Raw genomic sequence first — 27,437 nt, forward strand, 5'->3', positions numbered from 1 at the left:
CTATCAGAAGGCAACAACTCTCGCGGATCTTCGAACGAGCACACAGCACGGGAGTGTCTCGTCCGTTTCCCTGAACAAAACAGAGCAATGGGAAATACCTTTGTGGGAACCCCAGGCTGCTAACAGGGGAGACAGGATCAGCCACGCCTTCAGGCCACCTCCAGTCCAAAGCAAAAGGGGTGTCAGGTGAAGCGCTTAGAAATGAGCTCCGTCCAAGTTCCTCCCTCTCAGAGACAAAGTCAGTGAGCCCAATTTGCTTCCAGTTCCACGGGAGATTTAGCACCAGAAGCTCTTCAGAGAACTGTGGAGGGCCTCAGGGACCATCTTGATCACCAAACACAATAGGGTCCACTCAAAGGCTCCTCCAATAGCCAACTTGCCTGCCTCTAAATCCCTGAGAGTCACTCAACAGGGGGCTGAGTTGTCTCTCCTCTGCCAACAGCCAGGCACTCACACTCTTTTATTCTCAGTGAAATGCTCTGTGACATCCGAGGCTTGCTTTCCTCTTTTCCTCAGGCTCTCCCCTCCACTTCTTTAATTCTGCTGGAGGTCCTGCCATCTTAGCTGTGCTTGTCAGCAATCCGCTGTGCGCGGCCTCTCCGCTGTCTTTCCAGGTTCACCACATTTGTGTCCCCTCTGCCTTCCTGTGGAGTCAGGCAGGTTTCCTGCCTGGTAACTACAGGGGTACCATGAGGAGACACTGTCTAGACCCTCAGTGCAACCCACCACTTTCCCTATACCGAGACTAGCAAGTGGAATCTCCACTGTAGCACCCTAGGGAAGGTCGGCAGGCAGAGGCCCTGCAAAATACTCCCCCAGCCGCATGGAGGGCGTGATCAGTCTCCAGAGGGTTTCTGGGAATAAAACAGCTGTTCCAGCCAGTGCTGGCCGCAGGCCTCTGCAGGGAGGGCTTCACACACAGCCAGATAGCTGAGAAGCTCTCAGAATACAGATGCCCAGCAAGGCTACAGGACAGAGGCCTGAATGGTAGCTCCAGGTCAGACCTTTGTTCCAGATTCCACACTCCCCCTCCTCCACCAACTTGGCCCAGCAGAAGATAAAATGGAGTCACAGCAGCCAGAGGCATGTTCAGAGGACAGATTTTCAGGAACAACGCTAGAAACCTTCCCCATCCACCTGCCCCCAATTCCATGGAGCTCAGCACAGCACTGCACAGGGAAATGGGGCCCGCCTTGCTCTGACGGTGAAAGCCTTGGTTTTGTTTAGCAAATGTGCAGTTTTAAATCTTCAGAGTCTCTTAGAGCAATTATGTACCTGGAAATCTGTAGCTGCTTAATTAGCCCAACCGCCTCTAATTCTCTGCCTTTAGGAACCTCTTCTCTCTGTGTGGCAGTGTCTTGTCCCACAAAGAGCTGCCGGTGCCCTGTGACAGGGGGCTTTCCATACTCAGCATCTCCATGCTTATTAATGACCCAAACAAGATGTGAGCAGTCCAGTTAGCGGGGCAATCAGCTGTCTATATGGCCTTAGCTATTGTCTAGAGCAGTCATTCTCAACCTGCGGGTCTCGACCCCTTGCAGGGGTCGCAGATCAGATATTTACGTTACGGTTCATAACAGTAGCAAAATTCTAGTTAGGAAGTAGCAACAAAATGAATTTTATGGTTGGGGGTCACCACAACATGAGGAACTGTCCCAGCATCAGAAAGGCTGAGAACCACTGCTTTAGCGGATTCCTCCCCAGCTTGAGCCAAGTGAGAGACAGAAGGAAGAAACGGAAGAAGAGCCAGCAGTGTGCCCAGCTAATTCAGAATCAGACTATACCACGCCAAGCCAAGCTCCCCACCTGCGACATGCAGGGGGCAGAGGTAGGTCAAAAGACATCACCACCGAAAAGAGTGCCCCTCCCCTGGCCCTACTGTATACACCCCATGCCCTGTATTATGAACACACACTTCCCCTCAACCCGCCTCTTAGACTAAAATGATGTATGCTCTAGCAGCCACAAATTCTCCAATTTGTAAGTCCTGAAAGGGAAGCTAGCTACACAGTTGGAGTATACATGTGTGCTCCTAGACCAGGGCACGGCCCACTCTCCCCCGGCCTTTCAGGAGGGCCCCTGCCCACAGACAGGTTGCAGAGTCTTGGACGCTTTCCGTTTCTGTCTCCCTCTGCCCACCTCCCAGCAGCAGCAGCTGCCAGGGCCCACCTACTCTTCCAGCACTGTAGGGCCCAGCGAGAAGAAAGCTGTTCCGCTCAGCTTTCAGGAAAGCAGGCAAGCACATGAGATCCCCTGTGAGTACGCGGTGCTTCACTAAACAGCGGGATGTCTGTAGCTGATTATTAAAGCCACATCTACTACGCCCCATCAACAACCAATTTGGCCTAGTAAAATAGATTCCAATTCCCTCGGCCCGAGTCTCCTAGCAATCAGCTCATCAATATACATAATGTTTAGAAGCTGGATATCGATTGTGGAATCTAATGGACTCCTCAGTCAGGGTTCAGCTTGACCTCCTGAAAAGCATTTATTAGCACGCCTCTCCACCCCCTCAGTACCAGGCTCCACGGCTGGGTTAGGGTGGAGTGTAGTAGAGAGAAAAGAGGGGGGTCCTGGAACTTGGGCATAAATCAGGAACATACACAGCTCAGTTTATCCCAGCCAGTGTGAGATCGGCTGCAGCACCGCCCACCCCAGCATCACTTTGAATTAACAAGGATCTGTTGTTGCCATAGGATACAGTAGGTAAGCACGGCGTGTGATTAACACTGGCCACAGCCAGCAGGTCCTGGGTGCTCCCAGGCTTGCCAAAGTCGCATGCACCCCACCACCAGCGTAACAGGGTATCCTTATACTCACTCTCCAGGCCTCATATACAGCCCCCCAAAACCTACTTCTCCATCTTGGAGAAAGGTTTGCCCCACCTATTGAAAGTCCAGTGCCACCCTCAGAGGTCCTTTCTGTTCAGAGCTCACAGCTTCAAGAGAGAAGGGCTTCTGGTCAGAAGGAAGGGACACACCATGGGACAAAGGGATGCCACCTGGGTCAGTTGCGCAGTCACCCAGCAAGCCACCTTCCTAGAAAGAAGCTCACTGATTCTTTCTCACCCTGATAAGATCTCTGAGAAAAGAGAACTTACAGTACAGCCCTGGCCACTGGGTCACCCACATTAAACCCTGACTGTAAACTGACTCAGCAGCACTGAGACATTTCCCTTCCTGACAGAGCCTCCAGGGGCCCCTGCCGACGGCATACCTCCCTTTTCAAAACGCTCACCTTGTCCAGGGTTAGCACAGAGGCATGCGGGCTTTTCAACCAGCTTTACTTGTGAGAGGATTTTGAAATTATCTCTGTGTTAAATTATCCCTAGTTAAACTCCTAAGTGGGGAAAGGAGGAAGAGTTAAGAAACCGCACCTCTCCCCTTCGCCACTGATATCTGCCCTGCATGGCCACACACATCCTTAAAGTCATCGCAGGCAAGGGGCTCACAATCTTTGGGTAGCCAGGTTTATCCACCACTGGATATAGACTTTGCATTTTCAAAAGACTTCTAAAAAGAAAAGAAAAGCTTTCTTTTTCCTCCCTCCCTCCCTCCCTCTCTCTCTCCCTCCCTCCCTCCCTCCCTCCCTCCCTTCCTTTATATTTTGGTAAAACTTTGTTTCTTACTTTTGTCTTATTTCATATGAATCACACAAAACATTAGCCAGGCTCCACCTTCCAGAACCCCATAGCCTACTAAATAGATTAGAACGAAGGTGAGTGGGGGGTGGGGAAGGTCCTTGAGGAGGTTTTAATCCATCCCTCAGAGGGGAGGGTCTGGGTTCTGCAGGACTTGAAACAACTATGCTATTTTACCTCGCACATTTGAAGTCCTTTTCTGTGTGCATAGGCTCCCCTAAGCAACTTGCGAGGAATTGCCAACTCGAGTAAAGGAAAACACAAGATGCCCAGATGAATTTCAACTCCAGAAGACAAAACAGAAACAGCGATTAGATGTTCTGTGCCGACAGGATCCATGGCTGAGCTGTACCACAGCACGCGAGGTTGCGCTGGGGTACAAAGCTAATTTACGTCCTATTCTGCCTTGGTAACTCAATCTTTTGAGCTTCATCATCATCATCAGCCTCACAGGCCCAGGTGCCCCTCTCCAGGGCTCTGTTCCAATAGAATGGCAAGGTCATACCTCAAGAGAAGACATGAAATCACAACAAAAAGGGTTTTACTTTTTTTTTTTTAAAAAAAGCCAAGGTTTCACATCTATTAATATATCAAGAATAACTTCTGAACTGAGTGACCCTGGGGTATTTTATTTCAGGTTGGGTTTCCCCAGAGGGCTACTCATTCACTGCTTTCTTCAAAGGAAGTTCCTCTCATGCCTCTTCAGTCAATTCCTTTGGGAACTCAGACACTTAAAACATTTATCGATAGGAACTTGCACAAAATAAAAAACAACGAAAAACCCAACAAAATATACTGAAATGAATCATTTTGGCTAGCATTTTTCCTAGTTTTTTCGATGCAGTTATTTTGAACTCTATCCCTTCTGGAACCTTCTGGAAAGCAGCACAGTGATTGGGTGGAATACACAGGAAACTACAGGCTGTGTATGCCCATCTGGTAAAAATCACTGTGAATGTCATCATCTGCAAGGTCTGGGGAGCCTGGAGGCATGGGAGCCCTGGGTTGCTTGTTCCGGTACCCGCTGGCACCCGCTGGCACCCGCCACACTCACAATCACGGAGTCCACCAGCCCTCTCCCCTCCTCACACCCATCAGCCCTGTTCAGAACACAGTGGACATTGATAATGGTATGAGCACCTCTCTCACATAGCCAGTCCTGGGTTAATACTTCTATCATCCACCTTAAGTCAGGTGAAGTCTCTAGAAGGTTCCCTAGCCAGGACACAGGCTCATTCAGCTCCAGATAGTTCTGAAAGGCCTGATCCAAGAACAACACCCTCCAAGAACATCCCCTCCCGTTACCTCTCCAGCCCACAATGACCACTTCCTTCCTAGTATCTCTGTTCATTTCGCCACACATCCCACGGCCTCAGGACATCAACTCCAATATCCTGATCTGATCATTTGCTCTTGTCTGATATTCTGATTTGACTCGTTTACTTTTGTCTGATTATCTCATTTCTCTACTACACTTTGGCTCCTCATGTAAAACTGAAGCTCCTTGGGCAATGTTCTCCAGCTCCATAGACCACAACCCTTTAGCACAGGATGAGCTAGGCACCCATCAGACCTTGAGTATGTGCTCCCAGATGGAATATAATTCCTGCACTTGTGTGTCACATATGTATAGAGACCACGGACAGACTTTCTAATAGATCACCACCAGCTGGCTTCTCTTAAGTGCTAGGAAAGAAGAAAGGTCAACCCTGTGGTCTTCCAGGACCACAATGCCAGCCTTGGTTGTTACTCCAGTAGAGAAATTTTCCATTCCAATAAAATGCTACGACCAGTCAAGAGGGAAAGACCTGAGGAAGTTGGAGACTTACACAAGAGTAAAATGATTTTCTAATTTGTATTCAAAATTCTCAAACATCACGCAAGCTACAACCAAGAAATTCAAATGCTTTCTTTTATCATGGCCAACACTTTACTATCCAAAGACAAAAACAGCCAGGTACTCTTATAAATCACACTATCAAACGACCCACTCAAGCTCTGAAGTCACTGTATTCTTTGGGGACGTGTCTGGCTGGACTTCAGGGCTTTTATGGACAGTGCTCTGAGCATCACTGTGAACCAAGGCCAGTGTAATGCAGGCTTCTAGCAATCAAATGCATTTCTGAATTCTCCAGGGAGTTCTCGTTTTTCACTCGGAGACTCTTGCCTTAGAAGAAAAATCTGAACAACAACAGGGAATGTCTACAACATGCAACGGGCCCTCGAAATACGGAGCAACTCTGAACACACACAGCTGTCACAGAAGCATATTTTTTTTTCTCTCAAGTCAGGTGTAACAGAACCTTCCAACTCCACACTGAGAGCTTTGAATAAATAGCCTGAGTATTCCAGGAAAAAAAAATAGACTTATCTTAAAGATGCAAAAAATCAGCACGCAACTGATTTTTATAGATTAATAATTTTCCAAAATGCACACAAAGCCTTTCCAAGAAAGCCCATGGCAAACATTATCATATTTAGTTCTTGAAAAAGTTAAATGAGAAACATATTAACTGGCTAATATACTTTGTGGGGAAAATCACGGAGAGGCCTAAGCAGCACTTGGTAACCAGAGAGACATAATTAAGCATTCAAAAGATCAATGTGTTGCTTGTGCTCCTCTCAATCTAATTCAGAATACTCAGGATGGCCACTGCTGTTCTGCAGGCGCAATCCGTACTAAATTTCCGTTTTTAGAGCCATTCTTATTGTAGTGCAGAAATCTCAATGATAATCAAATATATGCAAAGAATTCCTATTCACTCAGGGCTTAGCCCTGGTCTCAATTTGTTAGAACCCTTTCCCGGCCGCCGTAGCTCAGGGATCCTGGTCTCGCACAGATACCACATGGTTCTCCTACAATGGTAGCTATCCAGTTTTATCATTTCCAAAGCCCCTGTGCAATCCCTGTCTTGTCCTAGTCATTTGTTAAATGTTTCTTCTATAAATTGGAGGTAGGGAATAATAGAAACTTCTTTGCATTCAGGCTGTCAGTTGAGTTTAATGCTATGTCTCAATGCTAGAGCAAGGCCCAATTACCAATACATTATTTTATTATGCTAGACTAGAAACCATAGAAAGCTCAGAACTCTCACGGTTCCAAGTATACTATTCAGTAACATTAGAGCTATCTATAATTTCATACCATGACCACCATCCATCTTTCCAAACTGAAGCTCAAACCCACTGAACGGTACCTGCACCTTCTCCACACTGCACCACGCCTGGCGCTAGTCTTTTTGGTGTCTATAAATTTGACTACTCTAGGGCCTCACATAAGTAGATCCACACAGTGTTGGTTGTTCTGTGACTGGTTCTGGTCATTTCGTGACCAGCTTATGTTTTCAAAGTTCAGCCGGGTTGAAGCATGTGACAGGCTCCCTTCCCTTTGGAGGCTGGATCGCCCACCATATATGCATATCATACCACTTATTAATATGCTTAATGACCTCGAGAGTTATTTGACCTTTTTCGTACTGGGACTATCACCAAGAACAGGGTACAGACATCTGCTTGAATGGCTGCTCTCAGTTCTTAGAGGAACACACCCAGTAGTGGTCTTGCTGACACAAATTTAATTCCTTTTTAAAAATTATAGATCAAGAAAATGTCGCAACTTCGTCATTTTCGATGCCTGCCAGCCATGCACGAAGTTCCACTTTCCGATCTACACCCTTGCTATTTTCTGGTGGGTTTTGTTTTGGTGTTGGGATGCCATGTTTTATTTGAAGCAACCCAGCTCCTATTTAGGTCAGTGGATCTGATAAGAAAGTAAACTGATTCGGTTACTACATAATACATAGAAAGAGGTCACCGTTAAGTAAATAATTTAGTTCTCGCAGTCCGATCTGGCTTAAGGGCACAGGACTGCTTCTGAGCAGTTACAGCTGCTTCACGCTGGAAATGTAAGACATCCATCGGGCAGCATCCTTACAACGCCAGAATCAGGGTTCTCTGCAAGTGGCCAGGTCGCCCAGAAGCGGCACCCTCAGTGGATGCTGCTCCGTGCACCCCTAACTTCAGGCCCTAATGCTTCTGGAAGTACATGAAAGGGCCTATGGAAACTGTGGCATGGGCCATTATGAGTTGGAAGCAAGGGAGAGTGGAAACTACAGCCATCTGAATGCAATTGCCTGGCTTTATCTTTGCCCAACACTCTAAGAGCCTATAAACATCAGCGGAGGGAGAAGGATTTAATTTCCAAAGACATAAAATTTTCAGAGCTCTGTGACCTCTGAGAGAATAAGGCCAGCTGAGAAAACGATTTCTCGAAGCTCAAACGCAGCCTCCAGGAACAAGGCCACCGGAACACTTGCGAGTCAGCCTGTCCTATTCTGCTCGACTCAGGTCCTCGGGAGGAGCCTAGCTCACCTGACTGTATCTCCCCAGGCCTAGAGTGGGGCCTGCGTGGAGCTAGGAGCGGACACTTCTCCTCTGAAACAATAAATGATGTGCGGCAAACTAAGAAGCTTAGATGGGGCGTACTATCTGATTGGGTCTCGTCATCCCTGACTTGTTTTGCTCCAAGGCTGGGTTTGAGTATTCTACTGAAGACGCTGGAACAAGGTGACTCTTCACAGAAAGCTCTGCTGTTGTCCTGCATCCGTTTCAGTTTATGGCGAACACCAGATTCTCGCCTTTCAGGTCAGAACCAGACTTGGAAAACACTACCCTGCCTATCAGAGGTTTCATTCCCTCTTTCTGTCTACGGCCTGCTCTTCCCCGCCTACGCTGTACTCCCAAGAGTAGTGGCGGCAGTGATGACAGTCACAGACAGCTTCCTTTGCTGCTCTGCAGTTGACACTGCATTATCAAATGCATTTATTTGCTCCTCCACATAACCTGTTAGATAAACAAACGAAATGTGAACTCAGGAGGGATCAGCTTTACATGTGCAAAACACAGGAAAGCCAAGCCTCAATGCTCCAAAGATGTGCCTCCATTCTACGGCTGACTTCCCATTCCTCCAGTGTCACCCAAGCACATGCTAATGTCACAATCCAAACTCTTATCCTAAAGGGCTGGTCCCAATTACCCACTGAGAAGGAAGATGGAGCCCAGAGGCTGGAACTGCACCATCCATGCTGTGACTGAAAATGGATTTCATGTTTGTGACTCCTTGGAAAGATGTCTGACAATTCTTCCACCCGCCCCCCCCCCCCAGCAGTAGAATACTCCGCTGAGAAGAGACTAAAGTAGATGACTTGCCCACAACGAGCAGAAACATAGTGTATGGTTTCAGGCACTAGCTGGGGACTCCATCCAGGCTCTGTAGAGGTCAGTATCCACATGTGAGAGCAATCAAATGGCCATGTGCAGGCTCACAGGACACCAACTGAGACCTCTGCAGGCGCCAGTTCCCCAGATCCAGTCCCATCTTACCAGCCAGAAGACCGGCTGTACCTGCGGAGAGTCTCGAGCTTAGGCCAGCAGCTCCTGAGCGCCCAACTCAGGAAGAGAGAAGGAAGGTTTTTGTTGAAAACAATGAGATTTGAGGGTTAACTTGCCATGCAGCAATAGCAAACATGGATACGGAAGAAAGCTAACCTCTGCACACACTACCAGCATTTGGGAGGCAGATCTCTGTGAGTTTGAAGCTAGCCTGATCTACAGAGTGAGTTTCAGACCAGCCAAAGCTACACAGTAAGCACCTGTCTGAAAGAAGAAGAGAGGGGAAGGGAGAGAGGGAGGGAGGGAGGGAGGGAAGGAGGGAGGGAGGGAGGGAGAGAAATGGAGAGAGGGAGGGAGGGAGGGAGGGAGGGAAGACAGAAGTGGAAAATGGAAGGGAAGGAGGAAGGAAGGGAAGAAGGGAGGGAGGAGGGGAGGGAGAGGTGGGTGACCTTTGAAATTTTATTCTTTATCCGGATACCATTAATGCATGCTTCTTTTATTGTAAGTATAGACAAGAATAAAGACAAACTTAAGAGTTACTCATATTCTCAGCTAGAAATAACTTTAACATAACTTCCTGCTTTTTATTTGTGTGCTTATTTGACAGAAATGAGCTCATACTATCTGGAATCTATTTCTTGTCATTCAGCAATGTTACACGCCATTTTAGAGTTCAGAGTGCCTCCTCGGATGCTGTTTCAAATCACCAGGTATAGGGGCTGGAGAGATGTCTCTTCCATTAAGATCAGGGCACTCCTCTTGTGGAGGACCCAAGTTTGGCTCTCAGCATTCACATTGGGCAGCTTGCAATTCTCTAACTCCAGCGGATCTGATTCCAGTTCTGGACTTCACAGTCTCAGTGTCTCTCTCTCTCTCTCTCTCTCTCTCTCTCTCTCTCTCTCTCTCTCTCTCTCACACACACACACACACACACACACTGTCTCAAACATACACACTTAAAATAAATCTGCAAACATACTAAATACACATCTACAACAACGTTTAGGGTAGTTGTGGGATATTTTATTGTTTAGGTATACCTAAATATACTTGGTCAAACTCCTTTTTATTAATAGATCTAAGCTGTTATCTATCACTTCTCATTTCTGGTCTATAGTAGAAAACTCCACATATCTTTTGTATACTTGTCCAATTATGTCCTTTGTATAAATTGTTAGGCATGCAAATGCCAGATAAGATTGGTAAATGCGAGGCAAGAAATGACAGTCGCACATATTGAAAGATGACAGCATATATCCTAACAGGTCATTTTTGTGTGTCTCTCATGGCCCCTGCCCAGAGGTGATTGCTAATGGAAGCCAGTTCTTAGCTACAGAACTGAGTCTCTCAGGATGGAGTTTCAAACCAACCAAGAAGTTATTTTGATGGCTGAGGAAACAGCTCTCTGAAATCACACACTTTCTTTCATTGTTCCTTCCAATTCTGTCACCCTGATCTGACATTGACTCCTCTTAGCTCATCCAGGCACAGTGTGGCTGGAGGCAGAAGCCATCATGGCAGTGGAATGCAGTTGTGGAAGAGTGTGGCACAACCTCTCATAGGCTTTGGACATTTAGCAAGTATCTTGAGCAATGGTGCCTGCTTTCCCATAAACATCCTCAGTGTGTGTCATTTTATAATCCTCGCCATTCATCCTTTGGTCTATACAACTTCTTAGTGCCAAACAAGGTGGGCAACCTCATCAGATGGGGTCAGCCACCAGCCTTGTCCCTCTGAAGTCTGAAAGAACTGGTCACCATCTATGAGTATGAGGCAGGGGATCTTACAGATTGCTGGCCAGGATCTTACAGATCAGTGGACAATGAGCCAGTAAAACAGCTGCAGATTTCTACACTTCTTCCTTAGGGAACAGATTTCTAGACTGGACATATATTTCTTATGATGTTAGATATTTCTTTTCTATTGATATTTGTGTGTTTACGCATGGTGTGATGTGTGTGAGATCTGGGGTATGCACGTAGTAGTGTGGGTTCACTCAATGCCACAGTGTGTGACTGAAGGTCTGAGACCAAGTTTTGGGACTCTCTTGTTATTTCAGCTGTGTGACGTGCACTTCAGACCAACTGGTCTGTAAGCCTCTGGTTGACTGTCCTGTCTCTGCCTCCTCTCTATAAGAGTGCTGGGATTAGATACACAGGATTATTCCAAACTCAGGCTGTCGGGCTGGTACACAAGCACTTTACCCACCCACCCAGGTGAGCCAGCACCCTGTCTCCATGTTAGGCAGTTCTATGATTACATGTAGTGATTACATGTAATGCTTTGAATAAAAATGATCCCCATAGACCCATAGGGAGCAGCACTATTAGGAGGTGTGTCCTTGTTGGAGGAAGTGTGCCAGTAGGGAGCACGATTTGAGGTCTCAGATGCTCAAGCCACGCCCAGTGTGACATTCTCTTCCTGCTGGCTGCTGATGCAGATGTAGAACTCTCTGCTTCCTCTCCAGTACTGTGTCTGCCTGCATGCCACCGTGCTTCATGCCATGATGATAGTGGACTAAACCTCTGAACTGTGAACAAGTCCCAGTGAAATGTTTTCCTTTATAAGAGCGGCATCTCTTAGCATGATAGTCATGGCATCTCTTAGCAATAAAACCCCGACAGATCCCAACATGGTTTTTCGTGATTGTCTCCCCTTGCACGCTCTTCCTATGAACGCTGAGCAAGCAGGTGCAGACACAGCAGGCCCCTTGATACTTATAAACACTCACATTTGGCACATGTCCTGAGTCTTTGCCAACCACAGATTTTTTTCCTCTACAATTTGTTCATATCCAAGCGTTTGTGTTCTTCATTAAGAGGTAAGTATAATGACTTAAAATTTCCTATTTTCATAAGAAAATATACACATTGTGCTATTTGTCTGCAAAGAGCCAATTACTTGATTTTAATATGCAAATATAATTTATCAAAAACCTTGAAAGGGGAGTCCAGAAAGGACTCGGAAGAAGAAAGTATACACATGTTCAGGACAATTTTTTGGATCTCAGAGACAATGTTGTCAAGGAGACAGGGTGGAGTCCAAAGGTTCCTGGAATATCTTCTCAGCTGCAGCCATTTCAGGTGCATGACTTCCCAATGTCTTCCCTTGCACATACTATCTCTAGGCAGAGTAATGACAACTAGCCAACCATGACCAACAAGCACCTAAAACAAGGATAAGTAAATTAGAAATGGCCACATAGTCAGGGTCAGTGTGGGAACCAGGACTTTGGTCTCTTCACACTGCAAGGCCAGCAAGTGTTCACTCATGGGTGCCTTTCCCAGGCTGCGCACATCAGGACAGCCATCATAAATGGCTGGCGACCGACTGAGGGGCTCTTCCTTATGGCGGCAGAGCCACACGTGAACTCAAGCTGGAGCTCAAATACCAGCTCCTTCCCTCCCCATCCACACAGATGCAGCCTGTCTAAGAAGACTCCTGATTTCCAGGGCCCTGGGCCAGGAGCCAGGACTTCTTCCACTGGGTTTCCCCAGCGCCAAGCAGAGCATAAAAGTCCAGTAACATTTGCTCCAGCTGAAATGGAAAAGCTGACGTCATTCACCTCACATGCCACAAGAATGACCGCTACCAAACGATGAATAAAACATGATTGCTTTGCATAAACGCAGAACTCATTTCTTTCCTCCCACCAAACCATAGCAGTAAAGCACTGATGAGGTTTTCCTGGTATCTTGCAGTCGGAAAAGGATTGAAACTCGGAATATACTCTTAGATTCCCCTTCAGTTCACCACGCGGCTATCTTGCCTTGCTCACCTATCCCATTCATTCCCACCATCCTGGGGCTAGCCAGATGACGTCAGGGTACACAGACAGGCAGGCCTCCCTGCTAAACAGTACCTGCTTTGTTGAAGATAAAGTCTCACTGGATTTTGACCTTCGAAATACCCCAGGCAATATTGCCAGCATCTGGCTCATCACTCAAAGGAAACCACCACTGCTATAGTTGCCTGTGCCCCAAAGTTATAGCAATGAGAGCCACTGACCAGAAGCAAACAACAGAAACCACTCTGCAAATACATGCTTTAATCAGCTTATTTCTCAAGGGACACCTATACGCCTTTCCCTTCCCTTAGGGTACAGTCCGACATACACCCTCAGCAATACACACTCTCAATAAGTAACTATCACATGACATCCCAGAGATTAACCAGGTAGAGTCAAATGCGTTGAGGACATAGATGAACTCATTTTTATTTTTCTGTTAAGTATGTGGTGTGTTTATCGTATGTGGCGTGTGGTGCACAAATTTGTTACATGGATATGTACACTCAAGGAGGCCAGTGGGTTGACACTGGGCATCTTAACTGCTCTCTACCTCTAGTGTTTTTAGACCCATGGTCACTCTGAACTTGAAACTCATTGATTCGGCTAACTGGCTGACCAGTGAGCGCCAGTGATCCACTTGTCTCTACCTCACTGCTGGGATTACAGGTGCATGCAACATCATCTAGTTTCTATGCGAGTGCTGGGGATCTGAACTCATGTCCCCATGCTTTCATGGGGCAGGCTCTTCACAAAGAAATCTACCTCCCCAGCCTCTGATAGATGAGCTCAGTTCAAAGGTGAAAAGTTGTTGTTGCTTCCAAGGGATATGCAGAGGAGTGCTCTGTGCTGGCAAGGTTGAGTTTCATATACACAGTGAAGCCCCCTTCTCACATGGACACCACACAACAGCATCACTACCACTTAAAGCTAAGGCAGCTCCTGCTCCAACAAGGAGAGGGACTTGCTAGAAGACACCGCCTGAACTTGGTCCTAGGCAGGTTGCCCATGGTAGACTCTCTACTGTTGATGAGGTAAGAATTCCCAGAGCTTTCCATCAATTTCTTCCATCTCAAATTTATCCCATCAATTTTCTTGGACTTTTAACTTCTCCCTGGCATTCACTACTGAGCAAAGTCAGCCATTTCCTTAATCTTGCTTTATCCTACTTCTTTATTGAGTAGGAATGCAGAATATTCTAAGTCCTGTCATCAGTCCTGGTACTGAGTGCTTGCTGGCTAAAATCACTGTTCTGAAGGAGACCTACAACTGATATAACAGCTCATCCCCATTAGCTACTAAGCATGCATTTGGAGTTTATATCATGGATCTATCTCGTGTGATGACAACTGTGGGCTAAAGAGTGTAGGAAGGATAGTGTTTACTGAACACATGCTAGGTCCAGAGAAAGACACGTGTACATGTATTAGCTCTATGTCTGAATTATGTTGATGTCTGCTTTCTCAGTGAGTAAGGTGAGACTTGGCAGAGGCCAGCAGCCCACTGGCTGAAGCAGAGAAGCTGAGATGACATACCAGAGTCCCACTCTTTACAGAGCATTCTCACCTTACGCTTGCCATGATGTTGAGAGTTCCTGGACACACAAAGAAAAGAACGGCCTCCACCTACTGGTATGCCTGGCTGGTCACTAAAAACAGAAACTATTGATTCCCGGAGTGGATACACAAATCACTGGGCATCTCAGTAAGAGGCATCTCTGTGGTGAGAAGAGAAGCACTGGGGAAGGTCTGAAGTAGAAGGACACGTGTCAGACTGTGACAAGAAAGACAGATGATGACTATGAAAGACCACCTCTACCTGTGCGCTCCCATCTCACTGACCTATCTGGACAGCTGCCATTTTCACAGCCAAGCATCCACACACTCTGAAGAAAGCAGCCACCTCTTTTTGTTTGCTCCCAGCCACTCAGCTGAACACTTCGTCATCTGACCCTTCCAGCCCTCCCTTCTCGTTGTCCCATTCTTGAACTTCACTGTGGACATAGTCTTTCCAGTTCTACGAGGACCAGGAAGGACCCAATTTGAGCCTGTCAATGCTTCTCTAAAGAGCAGCACAAGCAGATACAGGACAGGGCAGGAGACCCAGGCCGACTTCCCTAGGGAACTGGTTAAGCCCTTGTCCTTGAGAAGGCATCTACCAATAGCACTTCTAAGAGTCCCAGTGATGACTGCAACAGGTTATCACTCTTCATGCAAAGAATACAACAGCACAGACCTGTATCCCATACCGGCACAAGCCATGAGGATGATCCAGTTGCAACCCATGAGTCTGGTAAGCTCACAGTCTATCAAGGAGCTGGTGTTGCTTACGTTCATGCTGCACCAATTCTGATTATGTAGACACAAATGTCAACCTTCAGAAAGCCAAGATCCTCAGTACCAGGCTCCCGTAGGGGATCCACCCAGCCTTTCAAAATCCCCCTGGGAAGCAGACAAAGTCTTCATTTGGTTTGTATCATTCAAACAGCAAAAACTATCCATCCATCCTTCCTAGCTTCCCTGCTGCTCCAGCTTGCCAATACTCCATTGATGATTCTTTAGCACAGCCCTGTGAAATTTTCTGCTTCTAATTGTCCACCTTTCTGTTCTCTTATGAAAAGGAAAACACCAGGTTATCTCTCGAGCCCCCATGTGTCCAGTACTGTAGTGGTGAATTAGAGAAATACAAAAAAAAAAATGGTACCATGCTGTCCATTGACAAAGAGGCATTGGGCATAAATGGGCCTGGGGAATCAAGTGCACATAAATGCCACCAGAGTTCAAAGGAAGGGACCCTCTTTCTGAAGGGGTCAGCAAAACTTCAGAGGAACAGAGGGTCTGTGATGCCAAGAGCTCACAGAAGGCATTAGAGACAACAGAACTAGCAAAGAGAAAGACACATGTGTGGCGAGGTACAGAGTATGTTTGTGAGCCTGGGTAACTGGGGAGAGGGCGTCTGGGGAAAGTGATAAGGTTGAAAATGTGCAAGGCAGAACCAAGAAAGGACTTAGGCTTGATCCTCTGGGAGAACATCAACGATGCGAGTCACCACAATGCTTTGGTTTAGGTTAAAGTGGCAGCAGCAGCAGCAGCAGCAGCAGCAGCAGCAGCAGCAGCAGCAGCAAGGACTAGACAGAAATGACTGGAATTAGGACCTACTAAAAACAGGATATCTGCATACAAGATTCTGCAGTTGCCATGGTGATAGAAAAATCAGAGCAACATATGCAAATGGCATTGTCATGGAAAGCAGAGGCCAGGTGATTATGATACCCAAGGAGGCAGCCAGAGATGAATGACAGTGGTCTTCATAGAGGACACTCACTTTTTCAGGTGCTTGGTGTCAAGATCTCCCTTTTAGATCCAGGAGAACCCCTGCTTCTGGGCTCTTGAGAGTCAGGGCTGCTGCAGAAGCAGGCAAAGTTAATACACCTCTCCCACTTGGAGTCCTTGCTCAGGTGTGTAACCTCCTGCAGTCAGATGGTCCCACAGGGATGGTTCTAGAATTCAGTCCCATGGAAGGCAGCCCATGGTAGAAAAGTATAATTTGGACTCATCTTCCCACGGTCTTGCAGAAGACAGTACTCCAGACTAATTAAGTCTTCAGTTAGGCAATGAGTTTCTAGTATGTTCCTAGTCAGAATTCCTTTCCATTATCTGAGGGTAACTAACTGGTACTCAGCCTGTTCTCCACTCCCCTCCCAATCCCTTTCCCCAAGTCCCCAGATAACAGAGCCTCTTGCTACACTGAGCAAATGGACACCGCATGAACACAAACACTCAGGAAGTACTTAGCCTGGACTCACACTTATTAGGCAATAGTTCCAAAGATCAATCGCTCTTTAAGGGATTCCAGTATGGGGGCTGATATCACCCAAATCCTCTGCTATCCTCTGCCTCTTACAAGCCCCGCCCCCAACACAGAGCTGCTACGGTGTGCTGGGTAGGCATTCTGCATATGTGAACACTGACCTGAATATAGTTCTTCTGCAGAATCCAGTAAGTCCCTCCCTTAAAAGCCCTTCTTTCTCCAGTGCCTAGAAAACTTAGTAAAAATACTGCGAGATAAAGAAAAAGAAAAGAGATGTAACACATGTAACTATATCTTGATAATTCTTGCCTCAAAGTAATCCATGGGGAAGGAAAATGACAACAAGAACCTTTGTGTCTTTGGATTCACCATCTAAATACAAACTATTGTAAATCACAAACACTGGGGGAAAAGAACAGTGTGTGTGCAAAGACCACTCTGGAGGTTAAACCACTAACTTTGCAAACCTGATGACCCGAGTTCAGATCCCAGATTCCACAGTGGACAGAGAGAATCAACGCCCCCGAAACTGTCCTCCAACCCCCATAGGCACATGCCATGGCACAGGTACATGTGCACTCTTTCATACATAGTATTTTTTTTAATGTTCCAAAAATTATACTATATAGAAAATGCAAGGCTCTGCCATTATTTCCCAATGAGCATTTTAATAGCCATTTATAAATAACCATGTAAATACAACCATTTACAACACAGCCATCTGATGCTGCTGTCATTTACACGCTGTTTACACTGCATTAGATTCTAAGTGATCTAGTGATTGAAGCACATGGTAGGGAGTGTGGGCTGCATGCAAACAATCTCCCATTTTACAGCAGGAATATGGACAGTCACAGGTTTGGGTGTCTGTGGCAGCAGCTGGGGCCAGGAGTCACCAATCCACAGAAAACCAAGACAATTATATAAATGTTGTAACTTACCAAAAGCAGACACTAGAGTTTGGAGCCTGAATGTCTCCCAAAGCCCAGTTGTTGCAAGCTCAGCCCCTAACCCATGACAGACAGCATTGAGAGTACAGAGCCTTAGAAGGAGGGAACAGGGGAAGAATGTTAGGTTATTGAACCATTGCCTTGCAGAAGATTTGAGGCCTCCTCCTTTTTTTGTTTTGTTTTGTTTTTTTGGTTTGCTCTCAGCCACCATGAGCTAAGCTGCTGCTTCTGCTATACACTCCCTACTACGATGCTCAGACTCATCTCAAGCCCAAAAGCAATTTGGTCAACCAACCATGGACCAAAACCTCCAAAGCCATGAGCCAAACTGACCTTTCCTCTTTTTAAGTTGACTTATCTTAGGTATTTGTTACAGTCACCGATATCCTCCTAAGCCAGTAGATAACTCTTTAATCTAGGCATGGGCAGATGGATTATATAATTCTTTCTACTACTGATACAGAAATTTCCCTAATAAAAACTTAAGAGATTAAATCCTCACTATCAAAACGAAATGATTATCTCTCAGAGTCCTAGTGTGCATGTGTGGTGGATTCACATTGCATGTGATGGCGCTAAGTTATCACTCCGGAACAGATAAGCAAGCGCCAGACTCTGTGCTATTAGGAAAAGCTGGGATTTAGTAGTAATGCAAGCCCTCTACTAACTAAAGTGCTTACAGAGAAGAAGAGACCTCTACTAAGGAGATCTGTGCTAAGGGATTTGATCCCACAGAGCACAAAAGCAGGCGAAAGGCAGTGGACTTTCCACTGCCCCGCTCAGGCAGCCCTGTGCATAGCCGATGTTCATGATAACTAGGAAGCTAAGTGGTAGATTTATGTATACGTAGGAAGCTACTAACCATCCCATGACTTCAAGTTCAGTCAAAACATACTCACATGCAATGAGCCAGAAACACAGTGAAGGCTATGTATATGACATTTCTACCTCCCAGAAAGCCCACTCAATTCTGCAATTCCATAGTTGCCTGTTACTGGGAAAGTAAGTCCACGAATGGTATGGTTGACTTCTGAGAAGCCAGGGTAAGGGAGCAAGCCTGAGAGCGCAGAGCTCAGAGCCTTTCCCATAGCTGCTGCCCTGTCTTGTGCTTACACTTGACCCAACAACACACTTGAGAATCGCACACACCACAAACGCAGGTATTTACAGAAGAAAATCCAAAGAAATGGGAGATGCACTACAGAGCCGACTGCGTGACTAGAGTGTCTCTTATCCTCTTTTGTATTGCCTGGTTTCCAGAGGCTGTCTGCCGCCTACCTTCCCTCTCGGTCTGGTTCCCACTGCCAATGGGGCTTTGCTGACCCAGATGCAAGTCCTTAGGAAGTGCAGTCAGTCTCTCCCACCCTACTTAGGAGCAGATACTACATACATTTGCATCTGAAATGCTCCTTCTTTTATTCAAGGCACATGAGACCACAGCTCCCTACAGCATTATCTGCTTCCACGAGAGATCAATACAAATGAGACATGATCTACAATGAACACTTGATGATTGCTCCACTTTCCAATAGTGATCATGGGCACCTCCACGAAGCCCTTGGGGATGACTCACAGGCCAGATGGACTCCTGTGGGACTGTTCTTGTTCACTGGGTCTGGGGAGCCATGCCTTGGGTTCACTTTGAAAGGCAGATGCCATATGCACTTCAGCAAAGCCCATCACTGTGCTAGCAAAGGCTACCGACAGAGGCTGGGTCAAGGGCAGTTCCTATAAGTAATGGAAACCTCTTCCCCGCAATATCAGCTACTTGTCCTTCAAAGGAGCATTTCCCATTGCTGGGAAACACCACTTCTGCATTTTTTAGGCAGTGGCACTTTCCTGTGGTCAAGTAAGTTTGGAAGAAAGCTGGATTCCATCTAGAAGTTTACAACATTGGCACGGTACGCAATAGGAAAGTTTTTAATGTATGATTTCCCTTCATAGCAGCCAATGAGACTGGGGTTCTTCAGAGCTTCCCTGAGGATATTGTAACTTCAGTCTAACAGCTGCAAGCAGCTAAGAGGAAACCAAGGAACAGACCTGTGGCCTTCTGCTACCCATTGATGGCACTGTCCACACAAGCCACAGAAGGTTCCCAATTATTTTGTCATCTAACTAACTTCAATTCTGGACTCTTCTGCCAGGCCTGGAAAAACAAGGGTCTACTTCTCCTGATCACAGACACAAGGAACGACCCTGGCTTTCACCCACACTCTACCAACCTTCTGCATGCACACTAGCCCTGGAAGACATGAAAAACCAGAACCCCATCCCTCAGAGCCCTTGTAACTAAATTTCCAGAAATGATTTCAATCTGGTCAATGAGACTCATGCCTGTAAAGTTCAGACAACGGAAGAGGCGGAGCTCAATTCAGCATCAGCTGCTCTCCGCTCCATGAGCAAGGCCCAGAAAACCTGGCTTTTGTAGAATGGTTTTCCTAGCCCCTGTTCCCTTAGCCCTAAGGGACCAGCTTGCATGGGTGCCAGGAAGCAAGACTGAGGCACAGGTTTGCGGGGTTGGCTCTGGCAGCTGTGGCATGACCTGGACCAGTCACAGATGGCTTCTAGACTGTGGCTCCATCTTAATCACTGAAATTGCAAAACTGGTTCTGGAAAACTAGCTTCAGGGAAAGCAGCTTCCTGCCTGTTGGAAACAGGTTCCTCTCTGGCCCAGTTCTTTAATACGGTTGGAGGGTGATTGCTCCTGAGACCTCCACCCAGAGAAAGGTTCAGAACACCTCATCATCTCTCAAGACATTCTGCCCCCTACAGGAAGTTCCCTTCTCCTTTAACTTTCTATAATGGACTCTCTGACTCTCTGAAACCACAGACCAAGTCAAGCTGTGCTCAGACAAGGAGGATCATAATTCCCAGACTCCCCTTTGTGGCTTCCAAACACAGAACACCATCTCTGGTCCACGCAGATGAGAAGCCACCCGTGTGGCTGACTGTGGCCAAAATGCTCAAGTATGCCCTGCCAACTGGCTTTGTACAACTGTACGCGCATGCTGGGTCAGATCAGTCCGTTGTCTATCTCCTTGGCAGGAATGAACCTGAAACACCTTGGAGAGTAAGGACTTTGTGCTCTACTGCCGTGTGAACGCCTGTCCACACCAGACAGCAGCGGCTGCAACAGAGCAACACAGCCGAGTTCTAATTCCAAGCCATGTAAAAGGCTTCATTCCACTCCCACTCCTGCTTCAAGGAGATGGTAGCATCATCTGCTCATAGGAAGACAGGAGGAGAACAGGCCTGGAGGCCTTTGCAAGGATAAAAGCCTATCAACGGATACCATTTCTTACTACTAATATTAATACTGGCACCCAGAATCATGAGGAGAAGAGAATCCTTTTTCTATACACTTAAGGACATCTTATAAATCTTTAATACTCATAACTTCAGCACATTGGCATCTAGAGACAAAGTTTCATAAGCATCAGAAAAGCCCAGAAGCTCAAGCTCAATGCTTCCTTTAGCCATGCATGGGAGAGGTCGGATGCTCAAAATGCAAGGCTTCTTTTAGGTTATTGACCATGCACAGGAGAGGTGTTAAGAAGAAAAATCTGTCTTCTCTGGCGCTGTCAAGACTCATTTCCGGTTACTGTCACCTTAAGTTTTGTGTGCACTCTTCAAGATGGGAGGGTAGCTCCCGAACACCAGGTCGTGTAGGACTGCAGCTTTGTTGCCATTTTTATGTTGTTTTGCTTCTCTAGTTTTTGATATGCAGAGATGAGAACTGGTCTCTTTTAAGCTTCACACCCTACTCAGCACTTCCTTGAGTCCTTTCCACATTCACTGTGCTCTAAGGCAGCAGATAGCTGTGAAGCAAATGGCTCTTCAGGAGAGTCAAAGAGGATCAGAGCCAGCACCAGGCAGTCAGGAGCTGAGGGACTCAGCGCGCCAGCCACTGCACAGAGGGAAGCTAGAGATCTAGACAGGGACATGCACTGAAAGATCTCCATCAGCACAAGTTTTGGGGGCACAAGAGAGGGGTCACCGCACTGAATACCCAGGGTCCATCAGGGGGACCATGCGCCAGGGCACCGCAGAGCCCACGCAGGATAGATCAGGACTACATGTGCCAGAAGGTTATCACACACACAAATAGCCTGCATGATAACAAAAGGCGCACAGGATCCTTAGTGCACACAGAATACCATTAATCTCACCCACTTCACTTTAGTAAAATAACGACACTAAAAGCACACACACGCCAAACCACACATATGTGTGTATTAAAAACACACACAGGAGTAAAGTTATTTCACTCTGTAACGCAAAAGGATGAGAGCCTTTCTGGCCCCCAAAATATTCGTTTTAAAATGTTGGAAGCATTTTCTTTCTCTAGAGAACTAAATCCCATCTGTTAACAACAATGGTAAAGAAATCTGGGTAGAAACTGACAATACAGTGCTTCAGCGGCCAGCTGGGCTAAATGCAATCTAACAGATCTTGTATTTTTGTAGGTGAACTGATTTTTTTTTTAAAGATGAAGTTGGCTCTGCTTGATGTGTATATAGGAAGACATGTTTCAGAATCTACATAGCCACCCTCTGCAACCTGATTAATAACAACAGCTTCCCCCAAGGACACTGGAGAATGAGCTGCCTACATAAATGTCACAGGCAGGGGTCTCTGAAAGCATGGCCTTCTGAAGAGCAGCACTATATTCTTGAAGATCTAAAAAAGGGGGAACTTTGTCAGGTCCCTTCCCTGCGCGCGCGCTCGCACGGGCACACACACACACACACACACACACACACACACGCACGCACGCACACACGCACGCACACACGCACACATACCATTCTATGTGGAAGCCATATGGCATGATTAACTGGGTGGACCAGTGGAAAACCACAGTATTAACAACCTAATTCTGAGGAGAGGTTCAGCCTCCAAATGCAGGAGATAATCCTAAAAGCCTTGGACCAATAGGAACAGCTTTCAACACCAGATTTCTACCCATCCATGAGTACTGAGATGGAAGGAAGAATGTCGCTGCTCATTGTGGCTCAATATCCTGCAAGTTAGCCTGGGATCTTCATCATTTGGGCTCTTGGTAGAAACAAAAATATAGCTGTGTGTAACAGGTCCCGTGCAGCCTGTAAGTCGTGGTGTGTGTTTCTGTGTGATCATCCATATGTACTCAGGCACTCAGATGTTTCTAGAAAGACACAAGAGGCAAACAAGTCACCGATGGGCCGGGTGCCTCGCCCATCACCCTTTCAACTTCTACCATGTGCCTTACTTTCAAAATTGGAAAACCTAACCATCATTGTTTTTGCTTCAAATCCCAGGCCTATAGCTCCGAAGTCACATTGCCAACCTGCCCAGTCACCAACAGGCTGTAAATAACAATGTTTCATAGTTATAAATTCAATGCAGTACCAGGCCTATGCGTCCTCCCTTTAGTCTCCTCACGCCGTCACAGGAACCAAGGCAGGATCCTTCTGGTGACAGCTGTTGTTCTCATTTTCTGTACAAAAACAGAGGTCCAAGAGGGTAAAGAACCTGCCTAGGACCACAGGCATAGAGGCAGAGGAAACTGAACCCGAACCTAGGATTCCTTCCTGATAGCCTTCCCTGCCTTTACACAGTTAGCCTTCGCGGGGTCACTGCTGGGTTCATTTATCCAGTAGGAATATGGAGCTGTTATTTCATTATCCTCCCAGCAGGTGAGCTCACTAGCAGAGCCATTTCTTTTCTCAAACAGCAGCAAACCGCGGTTAACGGGCAGAACTTGAACTCACAACCCCCGCTCTGCCCCCCACTACCAGTCCATGTTGCTCTTCAGGAATCCATCTCTAACAATGTCCTGGAACCCCGGATGTCATAGCAGCCCTGGGGTTATGACAATTTGCATAGACCAATATTCTAGAACCCAATGCAAGAGGAACAGTCTAGTGGCAGGGCATAAGGCCACTCGCTCTGAAGAGGACAGCCAGAACAGGAGAGCCAAGTCTGAGAAGGCCAAGGGCCGTTTTATAGATCCTGAGCTCAAAACAGTGTGCATGTGCGCTCGCTCTCTCTCTCTCTCTCTCTCTCTCTCTCTCTCTCTCTCTCTCTCTCTCCAGTTCTGTCTGTAGAGAACTGAAAGAAGAGAACTACCTCCAAGGGAAAGGTTCCCAGACCCCAAGCACATCACCCAGGCTGGACAGGCTGGGAATCTTTTGTCCTCTCCTCCGGCTGAGCCTTGACCACATACCCTGCTCTCACAATGGCTGTGCCAAAGGCTGGACAGGGCAGCCCAGCTCATTGTTCAAGCACGACATGACAGGGCTAAAAGGGAATCCTCCGAGAGAGCGGTGACGGTGACGAGAGAGAGCAGAGGGGCCTGGCAGTCTTGCACATGCATTTTCGGTCACAAACAAGACTGGTCACATGTGTAAAAACTCTACTACATTTAACTTCTCGCTTCAAGTCAAAAGCCCACACCGATGTGTGAGGGGGAAGAAGTCAATCATGATGGCATGGCCCTTGCAGGATGAGGAACTCTAGACTCCAGAGCTGCCGTCTGCAAGGGCATTAGCCATAGCTGAGGCAGCAGCAGGGGCCATGGAGGCCTTCGTGGGATGCTCACCCACACCCAGGGGCCAGCCAAGAGCCAACCCTTGAGAATCCCCTAGGAGCCTCAGAATCCTCTCCCAACTGCTTTGTAGCATGCCAGCTTTCAGTCGATGCAAATGCAATGGCCAGTTAATCTCAACAAAATCCAAATCCATACTTGGCTCTATTCATGAACAATCTGTTTAGGGAAGTCCCCAAATGGTAGGCTTGGAATGCAGCAAACACACACATGTACATCCAAGATACTAGAAGAGGCAGGCATTTTGCAAAATGCATTCAAATAAGAATTAACTATAAAGGATTTTTCCTTTTTATTTTCAACCCAACTAAGCCCAAAGAAACTCACATTTGAGCCACGATGGCTCGTCACCGATACACGGCTGTGGAGTGTGTTAAGTCTAGCTTTGCCAGTCGAACATAAGTAAGATCTTGATGCGTCCTAAGTGATAGGCAGCTTTGTCCCCTACTGGGAGTCCTTGTGAATGGAGCTTGCTTGCCCCTATCTGAGTGATAGCCAACTTTATCCATTACTGCCCAGTAAATGGAGCTTGTTTGCCCCTGCAAAAGCTTGTCCTGCCAGAGGTGATGACAGAGGCCAGAGCTGCCCTGGAATCAGCTACTTGAATAGTACCATGGTGAGTTTTTAAAATGAAAGCTCAGATCTGGCCAAGAGTAGTGAGTGAAGCCATAAATTCCAGTTGGTGGAGTTGACTCCTTACCCATTGCTACCTGTCTGTAGACTTCCCAGGAGTGAAGGCTTATCTTGGTTGTCAACTTGACACACCTGGGAAGAGAATGCCTCAATCAAGAATTGCCTCTATCAGATTGACCTGTGGGCATGTCTCTGAGGCATTTTCATGACTGCTAATAGGCATAGGAGGGTTCAGCCCACTGTGGGCAGTACCATCCCTAGGTAGGTGGGTCTAAGCTCTATAAGGTGACGAGCCTGGGACCATGCCAGGAAGCAGCATGCCTCCAATGCTTTCTCCCTCACAGTTCTGTACTGACAGAGTATCTGACTTCACTCAGTAATGAACTGGAATCTGAAATCTGAAATAAACCCTTTCCTCCCCAAGCCACTTTTGATTACATTAACAGAAAGCAAATCGGGACAGGGAGTCATTGCCAATTGAGCCAACTTGCTAGGGACTTCAAGAAAGAAAAATGTCCGAGTGTTTTGCATTGATAATTTTCTAACATCATTCCCCCCGGAGCAGTCTTTGTGAAATCGCTTGATTGTTCCTCAACCCTGCCTTTGTCAAGAGGGGCCAGCATCACAGAACAACTCTCTAGTGAGACATCCACCAAGGTGATGGCCTCGGGCCACTGCGTGCTCCAACATAGGGAGGTTGTATTCCCCACAGGATTTTGCTTACCTTAAAAGGCAGTTCTCTGTGAGTCTGAGGCCAGCCTAGTCTACAGAACCAGTTTCAGAGCAGCCAGGCCAGTAACGCATAGAAACCTTGTCTCAAGGGAAGAAAAAAAGGCAGTAACAAGAAAAGGAAAGAAAGATGATAAAAGATCTATGATTAAAAATATTTTCACGTAAGTGAAATATTTTTCATCAGCTCATTTCAGTAAGAAATCTCAAATGGGTGGGCTTCAAGGAGGAAAAGGCTCAAGGGGATGGACGGGCTGAAGTGCAAAGAGAAAGAGTATTCGTACGTGAGAACAGCCACACAAACAACACCTCATACAATGATAATTGGTAAGTTTTTCCGTAATCCAATTATAATTTTCATCAACAGAATGAACATGGTAAAAATAAATGGAAATTATTTGAAGGTCTTTGTTTTATCCAGAAAGAGGTTAAGAGTTCTTATTAACTTTAAAACTTGGCACACAGCAATAAACAAGTTTAAGTAGAAATCTCCAAGGTAGTTACTAGAAAAATAGAATTTCTGTTTTCCAAACTAGTAAATGGAGAAAGAAGCTTTAATTCACCTCAAAAGTTAAGGAAATAAAAAAAGGCCCAAGACAGTGACAGGAGCAGAGAAAAATGTAGAGCTCAATAAAAATCAATAAAAAAGGCCTTAGAATGCTAAATTTAACCTCAAATATAATTAGTTACTATATTAACATAAATGGTCCGGAAAGTCTGGTTAAATGACAAAGATCAGAGCTGGGGAGAAAGCTTAGCTGCTGAAGAGGCCGGGGTCAACACTCACTTAAGAGCTGAGCACTGCCACACAAGGCTGTCACCCTAGTGCAGAGGGTGAAAATGCGGAGCATGGGGATTACTAGAGTTCAGTGACCAGTCAGTCAGCCTAGCTCCTGTCAGGGACACTGTCAAGGAAGCTACCCGATGTTGGATGTCGACTTCTGGCCTACACACACACACACACACACACACACACACACACACACAGAGAGGGGGGGCAGACAGACAGACACATAATACATACAAACATACATACATACACACAGAGAGACAGAGACATACATCCAGATAGACAGACACACACAGAGACACATAGACACTCAGATACATACACACACAGTCAAAATTGTTTTTTCAACCTCCAATATGCTGTTCACAAGATAAAGTAAAATATAAAGGATGAGAGGCTGTTGATCATGCAAAATTAACTATCTAGGCTGAATATATAGCTTCTGCGTAGGCCTAGCACTGGAAAAACTAAAATGATTGGTCAACGTGGTGAGAGGAAGAGAGGAAGGTGAACTGCAGCCTAAATCAAGCCTAGACCAGCCCATGCAGGAAATGGCCAAAAGGGACACACATAGTCTATCCCAAAGGCTGCTAAAGTACTAGAGGAAGAAAGGAGACATCATCATGTTCTAAAAGGTGCAGGGCAATAGGCTTAGGCTGGTCCTTTCAAACACAAATGATGAACAACTTGACTCACTGAGCACTGATGTGGCTAGAATGCCAACCTTGAGGTTAAGGGCAAGTTAGAGACAACCTGGAAAACACCGCATGGGTCAGGCGGCAGTCTGGATTTGGAGCGATAGTTTAGACGGATGTTTTTGCAGATGAGGAAACGCTGAAAGACCTAAAAGCAGGGACTAATTTGCTGAGCTGTGCACTTACGGCCACTCAGGGAAGATGGTGGAAAATGGTGGAAAATGGACTGAAGTACAAGTGTGGGCTATCAGACCACGGCTGGTCTGGGTGCTGCTGCAGCATTTTCTTATGCACACAGGCACTCAGAGATGGCGGAAGGAGGGGGGAGTCTTATGTTCCCATGTGGGAAGTCACGACCTGAAGAATAGATGGGGATTTTTGGCAACCACAGAAAGCGATTGTTGGAGTTGTCACCAGATGCCA

The 27,437-nt window shown here is 46.5% G+C and overlaps 1 protein-coding gene and 1 long non-coding RNA gene across 6 annotated transcripts in view; both read right to left on the bottom strand.

The window, feature by feature from the left end:
• Window positions 1-27,437, bottom strand: part of Prkce (protein kinase C epsilon) — a 515,277-nt gene that overhangs the window by 264,054 nt on the left and 223,786 nt on the right. The gene's annotated exons all lie outside the window — the stretch shown is intronic.
• On the bottom strand, window positions 20,946-23,369 carry LOC148121878 (uncharacterized). Its single transcript, XR_015737999.1, has 2 exons — window positions 22,970-23,369; window positions 20,946-22,745 (listed from the first exon to the last, which is right to left on the bottom strand). It is a non-coding gene; the product is annotated as an uncharacterized LOC148121878 (long non-coding RNA).

Source organism: Myodes glareolus, chromosome 6 (assembly GCF_982192425.1).
Source record: "Myodes glareolus chromosome 6, mMyoGla1.1, whole genome shotgun sequence".
Classification (NCBI taxonomy): Eukaryota; Metazoa; Chordata; class Mammalia; order Rodentia; family Cricetidae; genus Myodes; species Myodes glareolus.